Raw genomic sequence first — 12505 nt, 5'->3', positions numbered from 1 at the left:
TTAGATTTGAGCAATTTATTGTATACCCAAAATTTATCAGATTTCTTTTACTACCCATGTGGGTGACCTCGCACCTTTCTTAGTTTAGTGCCAATTGCCACTTTTCTCACCATACAGAAATTCTCTCTAGATCATTTTGTAATTGGAATTGATCATCTGATGATTTTCCTAGACAGTAAATTACAGCGTCATCTGCAAACAATCTAAGGGGGCTGCTCAGATTATTGCCTAGATCATTTATATAAATCAGGAACAGCAGAGGACCTACGACACTACCTGGTGGAACGCCAAATATCACTTCTATTCTACTCGATGATTTACCGTCTATCACTACGAACAGTGACCTCTCTGAGAGGAAATCACGAATCCAGTCACACAGCTGAGATGATACTTCATATGCACACAATTTGATTAATAGTTGCTTGTGAGGAACAATATCAAAAGCCTTCTGGAAATCTAGGAATATGGAATTGATCTGAGATCCCTTGTCTACAGCACTCACAACTTCATGGGAATAAAGAGTTAGCTGTGTTGCACAAGAACGATATTTTCTCTATCCGTGTTGGTTATGTGTCAGTAAGTCATTTTCTTCAAGGTGATTCATAATGTTTGAGTAGAGTATATGCTCCAAAATCCTACTGCAAATTGAGGTCAGTGATATGGGTCTGTAATTCAGTGGGTTACTCCTATTTCCTTTCTTGAATACTGGTGTTACCTGTGCTACTTTCCAGTCTTTAGGAACAGACCTTTTGTCAAGTGAGCAGTTGTACAGGGTGTTACAAAAAGGTACGGCCAAACTTTCAGAAACATTCCTCGCACACAAAGAAAGAAAATATGTTATGTGGACATGTGTCCGGAAACGCTTACTTTCCATGTTAGAGCTCATTTTATTACTTCTCTTCAAATCACATTAATCATGGAATGGAAACACACAGCAACAGAACGTACCAGCATGACTTCAGACACTTTGTTACAGGAATTGTTCAAAATGTCCTCCGTTAGCGAGGATACATGCATCCACCCTCCATCGCATGGAATCCCTGATGCGCTGATGCAACCCTGGAGAATGGCGTATTGTATCACAGCCGTCCACAATACAAGCATGAAGAGTCTCTACATTTGGTACCGAGGTTGCATAGACAAGAGCTTTCAAATGCCCCCATAAATGAAAGTCAAGAGGGTTGAGGTCAGGAGAGCGTGGAGGCCATGGAATTGGTCCGCCTCTACCAATCCATCGGTCACCGAATCCATTGTTGAGAAGTGTAAAACACTTCGACTGAAATGTGCAGGAGCTTCATCATGCATGAACCACATGTTGTGTCGTACTTGTAAAGGCACATGTTCTAGCAGCACAGGTAGAGTATCCTGTATGAAATCATGATAACGTGCTCCATTGAGCGTAGGTGGAAGAACATGGGACCCAATCAAGACATCACCAACAAAGACTGCCCAAACGTTCACAGAAAATCTGTTTTGATGACGTGATTGCACAATTGCGTGCGGATTCTCGTCAGCCCACACATGTTGATTGTGAAAATTTACAATTTGATCACTTTGGAATGAAGCCTCATCCGTAAAGAGAACATTTGCACTGAAATGAGAATTGACACATTGTTGGATGAACCATTCGCAGAAGTGTACCTGTGGACACCAATCAGCTGCTGATAGTGCCTGCACACACTTTACATGGTACGGAAACAACTGGTTCTCCCGTAGCACTCTCCATACAGTGACATGGTCAACGTTACCTTGTACAGCAGCAACTTCTCTGACGCTGACATTGGGGTTATTGTCAACTGCACGAAGAATTGCCTCGTCCATTGCAGGTGTCCTTGTCGTTGTAGGTCTTCCCCAGTCGTGAGTCATAGGCTGGAATGTTCCGTGCTCCCTAAGACGCCGATCAATTGCTTCGAACGTCTTCCTGTTGAGACACCTTCATTCTGGAAATCTGTCTCGATACAAACGTACTGCGCCACTGCTATTGCCCTGTGCTAATCCATACATCAAATGGACATCTGCCAACTCTGCATTTGTAAACATTGCACTGACTGCAAAACCACGTTCGTGATGAACACTAACCTGTTGATACTACGTACTGATGTGCTTGATGCTAGTAGTGTAGAGCAATGAGTCGCATGTCAACACAAGCACCGAAGTCAACATCACCTTCCTTCTATTGGGTCAACTGGTGGTGAATCGAGGAAGTACAGTACATACTGATGAAACTAAAATGAGCTCTAACATGGAAATTAAGCATTTCCGGACACATGTCCACATAACATCTTTTCTTTATTTGTGTGTGAGGAATGTTTCCTGAAAGTTTGGCCATACCTTTTTGTAACACCCTGTATATGATTGCTAAGAAGGCGATATTGTGTCTGCATACTCTGAGAGGAACCTGATTGGTATACCATCTGGACTGGAAGACTTGCCTTTCTTAAGCGATTTGAGTTGTTACGCAACACCTAAGATATCTACTTTTATGTCACTTATGCTAACAGCTGTTCTGGTTTTGAATTCTTGAATATTTTCTTCATCTTCTTTCGTGAAGGAATTACAGAAAACTATATTTAGTAACTTCTGCTTTAGTGGCACCATCATCGGTAACATTTCCATCGCTATCGCGCAGTGACGGAATTGACTATTTTTTTGCCACTGTACTTTACATATGACCAGAATCTCTTTGGGTTTTCTACCATATTTTGAGAGAATATTTCATTGTGGAAACTATTAAAAGCACCTCGCATTGACGTCTGCACTAAATTTCGAGCTTCTGTGAAACTTAGCCAGTCTTGGGGATTTTGCGTTCTTCTGAATTTGGCATGCTTTTTTAGTTGCTTCGGCAACAGTGTTCTGACGTGTTTTGCATACCATGGTGGATCAGTCCCGTCTCTTATTAACTTATGCGGTATATATCTATCTACTGCTGTCGATACTGTATCTTTGAATTTGAGCCATATCTGGTCTACACTTACATAATTAGCTTGGAAGGAATGGAGACTCTCTCATAGGAAGGCATCAAGCGAATTTTTATCTGCTGTTTTAAATAGATGTATTTTGCGTTTATTTTTAGGGGTTTTTGGTGATATGGTTTTGAGCCTCGCTACAATGACCTTGTGTTCACTAATCCCTGTATCCGTCATGACACTCTCCATTAGATCAGGAGTATTTGTGGCTAAGAGGTCAAGTGTGTTTTCGCAGCCATTTGCAATTCGTGTGGGCTCATGAACTAATTGTTCAAAGTAATTGTCAGAGAAAGCATTTATTACAATTTCAGAAGATGTTTTCTGTCTACCACCAGCTTTGAACATGTATTTTTGCCAACAAATTGAGGGTAGATTGAAGTCTCCACCAATTATAACTGTGTGAATGGGGTACTTATTTGTGATGAGATTCAAGTTTTCTTTGAAGCATTCAGCTATTGTATCATCTGAGTAGGGGGGTCAGTAGAAGGAGCCAATTATTATTTTGGTGCGGCTGTTGAGTATAACCTGTACCCATAGTAATTCGCAGGAACTATCTATTTCAATTTCACTACAAGATAAACTACTACCAACAGACACAAACACACCACCACCTACTTTATTTAATCTATCCTTTCTGAACATGGTTTGGGCCTGTTTAAAAATTTTGGTAGAATTTATCTCTGGCTTTAGCCAGCTTTCTGTTCCTATAATGATTTGAGCGTCCAGTGCTTTCTATCAGCACTTGAAGCTCCGGTACTTTTCCAACACAGCTATAACAAAATGAGATTTTCACTCTGCAGTGGAGTGTGCGCTGATATGAAACTTCCTGGCAGATTAAAACTGTGTGCCCGACCGAGACTCGAACTTGGGACCTTTGCCTTTCACGGGTAAGTGCTCTATCATCTGAGCTACCGAAGCACGACTCACGCCCGGTACTCACAGCTTTACTTCTGCCAGTATCTCGTCTCCTACCTTCCAAACTTTACAGAAGCTCTCCTGCGAACCTTGCAGAACTAGCACTCCTGAAAGAAAGGATATAGCGGAGACATGGTTTAGCCACAGCCTGGGGGATGTTTCCCGAATGAGAGTTTCACTCTGCAGTGGAGTGTGCGCTGATATGAAACTTCCTGGCAGTTTAAAACTGTGTGCCCGACCGAGACTCGAACTCGGGACCTTTGCCTTTCGCTGGCAAGTGCTGTGACAGAAAGCAGATTTCAGACTACCTGACGGCTCAACACAAAAGTTTTGTTTTAAGTGCAGATAGTGTTGAGGATCAGTGGACAAAGTTCAAAACCATTGTACAATATGCGTTAGATGAGTATGTGCCAAGCAAGATCGTAAGAGATGGTAAAGAGCCACCGTGGTACAACAACTGCATTAGAAAACTGCAACGAAAGCAAAGGGAACTTCACAGCAAACATAAACATAGCCAACACCTTGCAGACAAACAAAAATTACGCAAAGCGAAATGTAATGTGAGGAGGGCCATGCGAGAGGCATTCAATGAATTCGAAAGTAAAGTTCTATGTACTGACTTGGCAGAAAATCCTAAGAAATTTTGGTCTTATGTCAAAGCGGTAGGTGGATCAAAACAAAATGTCCAGACACTCTGTGACCAAAATGGTACTGAAACAGAGGATGACAGACTAAAGGCCGAAATACTAAATGTCTTTTTCCAAAGCTGTTTCACAGAGGAAGACTACACTGTAGTTCCTTCTCTAGATTGTCGCACAGATGACAAAATGGTAGATATCAAAATAGACGACAAAGGGATAGAGAAACAATTAAAATCGCTCAAAAGAGGAAAGCCTGCTGGATCTGATGGGATACCAGTTCGATTTTACACAGAGTACGCGAAGGATCTTGCCCCCCTTCTTACAGCGGTGTACCGTAGGTCTCTAGAAGAGCGTAGCATTCCAAAGGATTGGAAAAGGGCACAGGTCATCTCCGTTTCAAGAAAAGATGTTATCTATATCTCTAACATCGATCAGTTGTAGAATTTTGGAACACGTATTATGTTCGAGTATAATGACTTTTCTGGAAACTAGAAATCTACTCTGTAGGAATCAGCATGGGTTTCGAAAAAGACGATCGTGTGAAACCCAGCTCGCGCTATTCGTCCACGGGACTCAGAGGGCCATAGACACAGGTTCTCAGGTTGATGCCGTGTTTCTTGACTTCTGCAAGGCGTTCGATACAGTTCCCCACAGTCGTTTAATGAACAAGGTAAGAGCATATGGGCTATCAGACCAATTGTGTGATTGGATTGAAGAGTTCCTAGATAACAGAACGCAGCATGTCATTCTCAATGGAGAGAAGTCTTCCGAAGTAAGAGTGATTTCAGGTGTGCCACAGGGGAGTGCCATAGGACCATTGCTATTCACAATATACATAAATGAACTTGTGGATGACATCGGAAGTTCACTGAGGCTTTTTGCAGATGATGCTGTGGGATATCGAGAGGTTTTAACGATGGAAAATTGTACTGAAATGCAGGATGATCTGCAGCGAATTGACGCATGGTGCAGGGAATGGCAATTGAATGTCAATGTAGACAAGTGTAATGTGCTGCGAATACCTAGAAAGAAAGATCCCATATCATTTAGCTACAAAATAGCAGGTCAGCAACTGGAAGCAGTTAATTCCATAAATTATCTGGGAGTACGCATTAGGAGTGATTTAAAATGGAATGATCATATAAAGTTGATCGTCGGTAAAGCAGATGCCAGACTGAGATTCATTGGAAGAATCCTAAGGAAATGCAATCTGAAAACAAAGGAAGTAGGTAACAGTACGCTTGTTCGCCCACTGCTTGAATACTGCTCAGCAGTGTGGGATCCGTACCAGATAGGGTTGATAGAAGAAATAGAGAAGATCCAACAGAGAGCAGCGCACTTCGTTACAGGATCATTTAGTAATTGCGAAAGCGTTACGGAGATGATAGATAAACTCCAGTGGAAGACTCTGCAGGAGAGACGCTCAGTAGCTCGGTACGGGCTTTTGTTGAAGTTTCGAGAATATACCTTCACCGAGGAGTCAAGCAGTATATTGCTCCCTCCTACGTATATCTCACGAAGAGACCATGAGGATAAAATCAGAGAGATTAGAGCCCTCACAGAGGCATACCAACAATCCTTTCCACAAACAATAGAGGTACTGAAGGTACCCTCCGCCACGCACCGTCAGGTGGCTTGCGGAGTATGGATGTGGATGTAGATGTAGACTGTTGCTTGGTCGATTCTCATCGTTTCTTTGCCTTGTATCCTTTGAGACTGGAGCCCTTTTTGGTCCTTCCCAAGACTGTCTAACCTAAAAAACCGCCCAGTCCACGCCACACAGCCCCTACTACCCATGTAGCCACCTCCTGTGTCTAGTGGACACCTGACCTATTTAGCGGAACCCAAAACCCCATCACCCTATGTGTTATCTTTGTAGTTGCGTTAACCAATTAACTAAATCCTGAACATACAAGTCATGTACATTGAGGCCACTGATTCTTCATATTTGACTAGTTGCTTGTGGGTGGCTTTAAGATTGTATCTTTATTTAAATCTTAAAATTGTGTACATGCTGTGAACTAATTATAAGCCATTTCCATTATTCTCCTGGCTATGCCATCAGCAAACAACCAAGTTTTCTGAGAGTCCTCCAATTTTCCTGGTAAATCTTTTGTATAGGTCAAGGACAGAGGCCAAGCACCAAATCAGGTAAGACACCATATTTATTGTTTCCCTCTTCCATAATTAGTTTTATTCCTGTGATAAAATTTCTTAATCTAGTCCTTTATATTGTGTTGTTATGACATGACTCTTTCGATTCTATAAAATTTTAATTTCCCCAATAAGTTTTATGAACATCACAATTAAAAGCCTTAGCCAAACTGAGTAGTTGTTAAATATTATCATTAGGAAGGTGGTTCAATATTCTGTTATAAGTTGTTTTCTAAAAAACTTCTCAGAACACCGAAAAGAGGGAGATGGGTATATAACTAGAGATCACTTGCTCATTTTCACTTTTAAACATTGTTGTTATTACTACATGTATCAATATTTCAGGTAATATGTCTAGATTACATTTTACTGAATTAACTCAAGGAGGGTGCTATCAAGTCAGCACAAGATTTTAGTATTTCAATTGAAATACTATAATAACCAGTACATATTAATTGATCTCGATTAGAGCTGATCAACATAAAATCAATATTGAAATCACCACAACTAATTATTTGCAATTCAAAAGATAATATTTTGTTACTCAAAGAATGATAATGTCACAAATTTTTATATTTATAACTTCCTTTTAAGTGCCTCCAGACATATTAATAAATAAGTAGTGGTTCCTTTACAATATTTTATCCTAAGATTGCAAATGGATTTATTGACTCAAATGTAGTAACTTGTGTGTCTAAAAATATGCACAAAACACTGCGTGTACAATCCACAGAAGTGCAGCAAAGCTGCCATGAAGTTCACAGTCTCGTACTAAACTCAAGTGAAATTAACAGCTTAATAAATAGCAGTGAAATAGATTGACTGTGGCAATCGCCTTGCCTAAACAGCGAGAGGTACTGCCCATCTTACACTATGTGGCTTCAGCATTCAGTGAACTCGGCAGACACAGCAGAAACCATTGTCAGCCCAAATCAACCCTGGTTCAGTTACTCTAGCAGTCATGTGTTCACTTCTTCCTCACTGGCCACAGAGATATTGTGTGTGTGTTTTAAGAAAAGTGTTCGATTAACGGTAAAAATTTGAAGTTGATGATTGACAGTATTAAAATCCCATCATTATTATTATTGTGTCATTTCCAAAACTGATTCCGTCACCATTACCTGATTGAATCTGAAGATGTGTTATGACCATTCTTTTATGTTTGTTGTTATTTATCCTGTAACTTTATTTCAAGACACTCTCCATTTTGTTTAACTGATCTTACAAGTCCTTTGCCATCTCTGACAGATTTACAATGTCATTTGCAATCATAAGAGATTTTATTTATTCTCACTGAAGTTTAATAACCTTTCCAAATTTGCCCATGACTTCTCTTACTGCTTGCAAAATGTAGAGATTAAATAACTTTGGGGATAGTCTACAACCCTGTCTCACCCCCTTCTCAATTACTGATTTTCTTTCATGTCCTTTGACTGTTATAACTGCCATCTGCTTTCTGCTGAAGTTGTAGATAACTTTTCCCTCTCTGTTTTGAATCCTTCCTGCTTTCAAATTGTCTAGCAGTATGTTCCAGTCAACACTGTCAAAGGCCATGTCTAAACCTTCAAATACTGTAAATGTAGATGTGCCTTTCTTTAGTCTTCCTTTAAGATAAGTTATACAGTCATTACTGCCTTGCATGTTCCTGCATTTCTTGGGAACCCAAACTCAGTATCCGTGAGATTGGTATCCAGTAGTTTCCCATTCTTCTGTAACATATTCATGTCAGTATTTCACAAGCTTGATTTAAAAAATTCATAATTTCTTTGAGACAGGAATTAACTGAAGAGCCAAAGAAACTGGTACACCTGCCTAATATCATGTAGGGCCCCCATAGGCATGGAGAAGTGCTGTAATACGACATGGCATGGACATGACTAATGTCTGATTTAGTGCTGGAGGGAATTGACACTATTAATCCTGCAGGGCTGTCCATAAATCCATAAGAGTACGAGGGGATGGAGATCTCTTCTGAACAGCATGTTGCAAGGCATCCCAGATATGCTCTATAATGTTCATGTCTGGGGAGTTTGGTGCCCAGCAGAAGTGTTTAAAACTCAGAAGAGTGATCCTGAAGCCACTCTGTAGCAATTCTGGATATGTGGAGTATCGCATTGTCCTGCTGGAATTGCCCAAGTCAGGTGGAAAGCGCAATGGACATGAATGGATGCAGGTAATCAGGCAGGTTGTCTACATATGTGTCACCTGTCAGAGTTGTATATAGACATATCAGGTGTCCCATATCACTCCAGCTGCACACTTCCCACACCATTACATAGCTTCCACCTGCTTCAACAGACCCCTGCTGAAATGCAGGGTCCATGGATTCATGAGGTTGTCTCCATATCTGTACATGTCTATCTGCTTGATACAATTTGAAATGAGATTTGTCTGATCAGGCAACATGTTTCCAGTCATCAGCAGTCCAATGTCGGTGTTGACGGGCCAAGATGAGACATAAAGCTTTGTGTCATGCAGTCATCAAGGGTACACAAGTGGGCCTTTGGCTCTGAAAGCCCATATCGATGATGTTTCTTTAAACGGTTGGCATGCTGCACTTGTTGCTGGCCCAGCATTAAAATCTTCAGCAATTTTCGGAAGATTTGCTCTTCTGTCACGTTGAATGATTCTCTTCATTTATTATTGGTCCCGTGTTTGCAGGATCATTTTCCGGCCACAGCGATGTCAGAGATTTGATGTTTTACCGGGTTCCTGATATTCATGGCACACTCCAGAAATGGTTGTACAGGAAAATCCCCACTTGATCGCTACCAGAGAGATGCTGTGGCCCATTGCTGCTGCGCCTACTATAACACCATGTTCAAACTCACTTAAATGTTGATAACCTGCCATTGTAGCAGCAGTAACCGATCTAACAACTACGCCAGACACTTGGTGTCTTATATAGGCATTGCCGACCACAGTGTCGTATTCTGCCTGTTTACATACCTCTGTATTTGAATATGCATTCCTACACCAGTTTCTTTGGCACTTCAGTGTGTTACATTCTTCTTTAGGTCAGAGGTTAATTTACCTGTCTCATATATCCAAGGGATATATCCAAGAGATGAATACACTAATCAGATTCAGAAGGATGTAGGATGCAGTAAGTTCTGGGAGATGAAGAAGCTTGCACAGGATAGGGTAGCATGGAGAGCTGCATCAAACCAGTCTCAGGACTGAAGACCACAACAATAACAACAACGTATACCGTACATATCAGATGGAATAATTTAGTCAAAGTACGTTTTCCTAAGGATCCAAGGGCATCATATGATGGTTTGTAGAAGGGAGGGGGAGCTAGACATGGGAGTATTGAGTAGTTTTAATTATTTTGGAAGATGAATGGTGACTCGTAAGCAGCCATAACAAAGTTCCAGTTACAACTCTGTTAAAAACTTATGTAATGCTGATGCTTAAATCATTTTCTTGAAAGAAAAACACCTGACTACATTATATTTTTTTCTTTCGCTGAGACCGTGGAGGGGAGGGGTCTCACCCCACTGCCCTGTTCCCTCCCCCTCTTGGTGGGGGTGGGAGGGGTAAGGAGTATTGGAACATATTATATCTTGATGTAGAATTCACTGAAAGGTCAGCTCTTTTCGCATGTAATATTGTTATATTGTTACAATTAATGACAATAATGGGCATTGCTGTGACTTTTGTGTGTGTGTAAGGGGGGGGGGGGGGGGAATTGTTACTCAGTTTAGCTGTTATTAGTGACTTCACATAAAAATACAAGATGAATGCAGTTAACATAGAATACACAGTACATTAGAAAATGATTGCAAAACAGACACACACATGCTGATGTATGATTTCACATCATACATGATATCATTTCAAAAAGAGAGCTCGAGAAACATTGTTGAATGGACACTTAAAATTGAACTATATATTTGTGTGCGTCATTGCTCAGAAATAAACCAGCCAGTGTACATGCAAATATCTTAAGCCAACTGTATTCACACCCATGAGTGAAGACAGCTTTGAGATGTCATGTGTTCCTCCTGGTGAATAATAATTCCTAACCACTCTGGGCTGCCCAGGTGGACCAGTACCAGCAACACCATTTGTTCTCGGGGTGTAAATCAAATTGATCTTGCACTGAGCGCTCTAGCTAAAGGATTGCATCCCAAAATGCCACCAAAGAACGTTTATGATGTTGTCTAGCAGTAAGAGATGTTGCTGCAAGTTTTGTGGACAGCTTGGTCCACAGTACAGGGAGACAGTGTGAACGCCGTAGTGTTGTGTGGGGGACATCACTCATTGTATTGGCATTCTGATGTGTCTAGCTGAATGACAGTGCACACCTATGGGCCACGAATGTTTTTCTGATATACAGTGAAACCTCTATATAATGTTTTTCAAGGGACCACAAATTCTGAACACTGTAAAGAGGAAAACAGTATAAAGAGTAAGGCTTCCAGTAATAATTATAGGGCGTTACTGAAGATCGGGATACCACTAATCAGCTTTGACAAATGGTGCCATAGATGGCATTTTAAATTTTCACAACACTATAATTTGATATTCATTGCAAATGATCAATGTATCAAATGATTAATGTTTTGCAATTAAAACATAGGGCCCGATAGGTGAATGGGTGAAAGTAAATGGATCAGTTTGTACTGTAAAAAGTTATAACAGATTCTTAAGATATGCCATCATTGACCAAAGCTGACAGGTGGTATCCCGTTCTTCAGTCGACCCAGTTATAGAATATGAGCCAAATTTTGTTTATGATATACTGAACATATTACATAAAAACACAGTAAATGGTACAGATTAAAAAATAATTAATTAAAAAAAATTACTTTAATAATTAAATTATGAAATGGAACTTAAATTTGCACAAAACTCTAGGAACCTATGCAATCTGAAAATCACATACCTATGATTTTTTAAAATATTCAAGCAAGCATGTTTGTTTTCTATTTCTCCTAGACTCTATGGCAATCATTTCTTGCTCCAAATGAGCAAGTTGAACAACTGTTCTGTCCTCAAGTCTATGGGCCATCATATATCTCCCGAATATTTCAAAGGCTTCAGCTGCCTTAGTATATGAGGGCACAGGGTCATCTTCCTTATCACTGTCACCTTCACTACCACTATTATTCTCCAAGCTTCTCTCTGCAGTCAGCTCCTCAATACTTTGTACTCCTGTGGTTGCCATGTTGTCATCCACAGACACAAAGTCCTCAAAAGTGACAGAATCATTGCCTATTAATTCCTGAAACTCTTCCAAATCGCTTGCAACATCTTCCACAGGAGCTGCCATCTCATTCTCAGAGAATCCCGCTTTTGTGAAACAGTTTTTAATTGTTTCAGCACTGACTTCCCTCCACAAGTGCATAATTAAATTCATTACCTGTAAAATATTCAGCTTCAGTTGTGAGCTCTGCTGGCTTCCCGGTTTTCTTTGGTCCATCAAATTCACGACCTTTATTACAAGGGCTGTCCTATATTTAACCTTAAGGGTGTGTATTATTCCCAAGTCGAAAGGTTGGAGATGGCTGGTGCAGTTGGGTGGCAGGAAAATTACTTTCACATTTCTCAGAAAGGATACGTCTGGTTGATGTGCCACACATCTATCCACAAACAGCAGCACTTTTCTTGCAGCCCTCCCCATTTTGGCATCAAATTCTCTGAGACGTGCTTGCTGAAACCAAGTTAATAAAACTTCCTCCATTTCATCGTTAAGTCAATGGTTTCAAATGCATACATTTCGAATTTCCACAAATCTCAAACCCTTCCATTGTCGATGATCTGTTTTTCATAATAGTGTTTAGTGTTGAGGGGGCCAGTTCAAATTGCTTCGCTAGCTCC

At 40.5% G+C, this 12505-nt stretch overlaps 1 protein-coding gene across 2 annotated transcripts in view; it reads left to right on the top strand.

The window, feature by feature from the left end:
• LOC126248387 (dehydrogenase/reductase SDR family member 7) overlaps window positions 1-12505 on the top strand; it is a 209182-nt gene that overhangs the window by 66474 nt on the left and 130203 nt on the right. The window lies entirely within an intron of this gene.

This window comes from Schistocerca nitens, chromosome 3, assembly GCF_023898315.1.
Source record: "Schistocerca nitens isolate TAMUIC-IGC-003100 chromosome 3, iqSchNite1.1, whole genome shotgun sequence".
NCBI lineage: Eukaryota > Metazoa > Arthropoda > Insecta > Orthoptera > Acrididae > Schistocerca > Schistocerca nitens.
The sequence above is the reverse complement of the archived record's forward strand: the minus strand, read 5'-3'. Positions and strand labels throughout refer to the sequence as shown.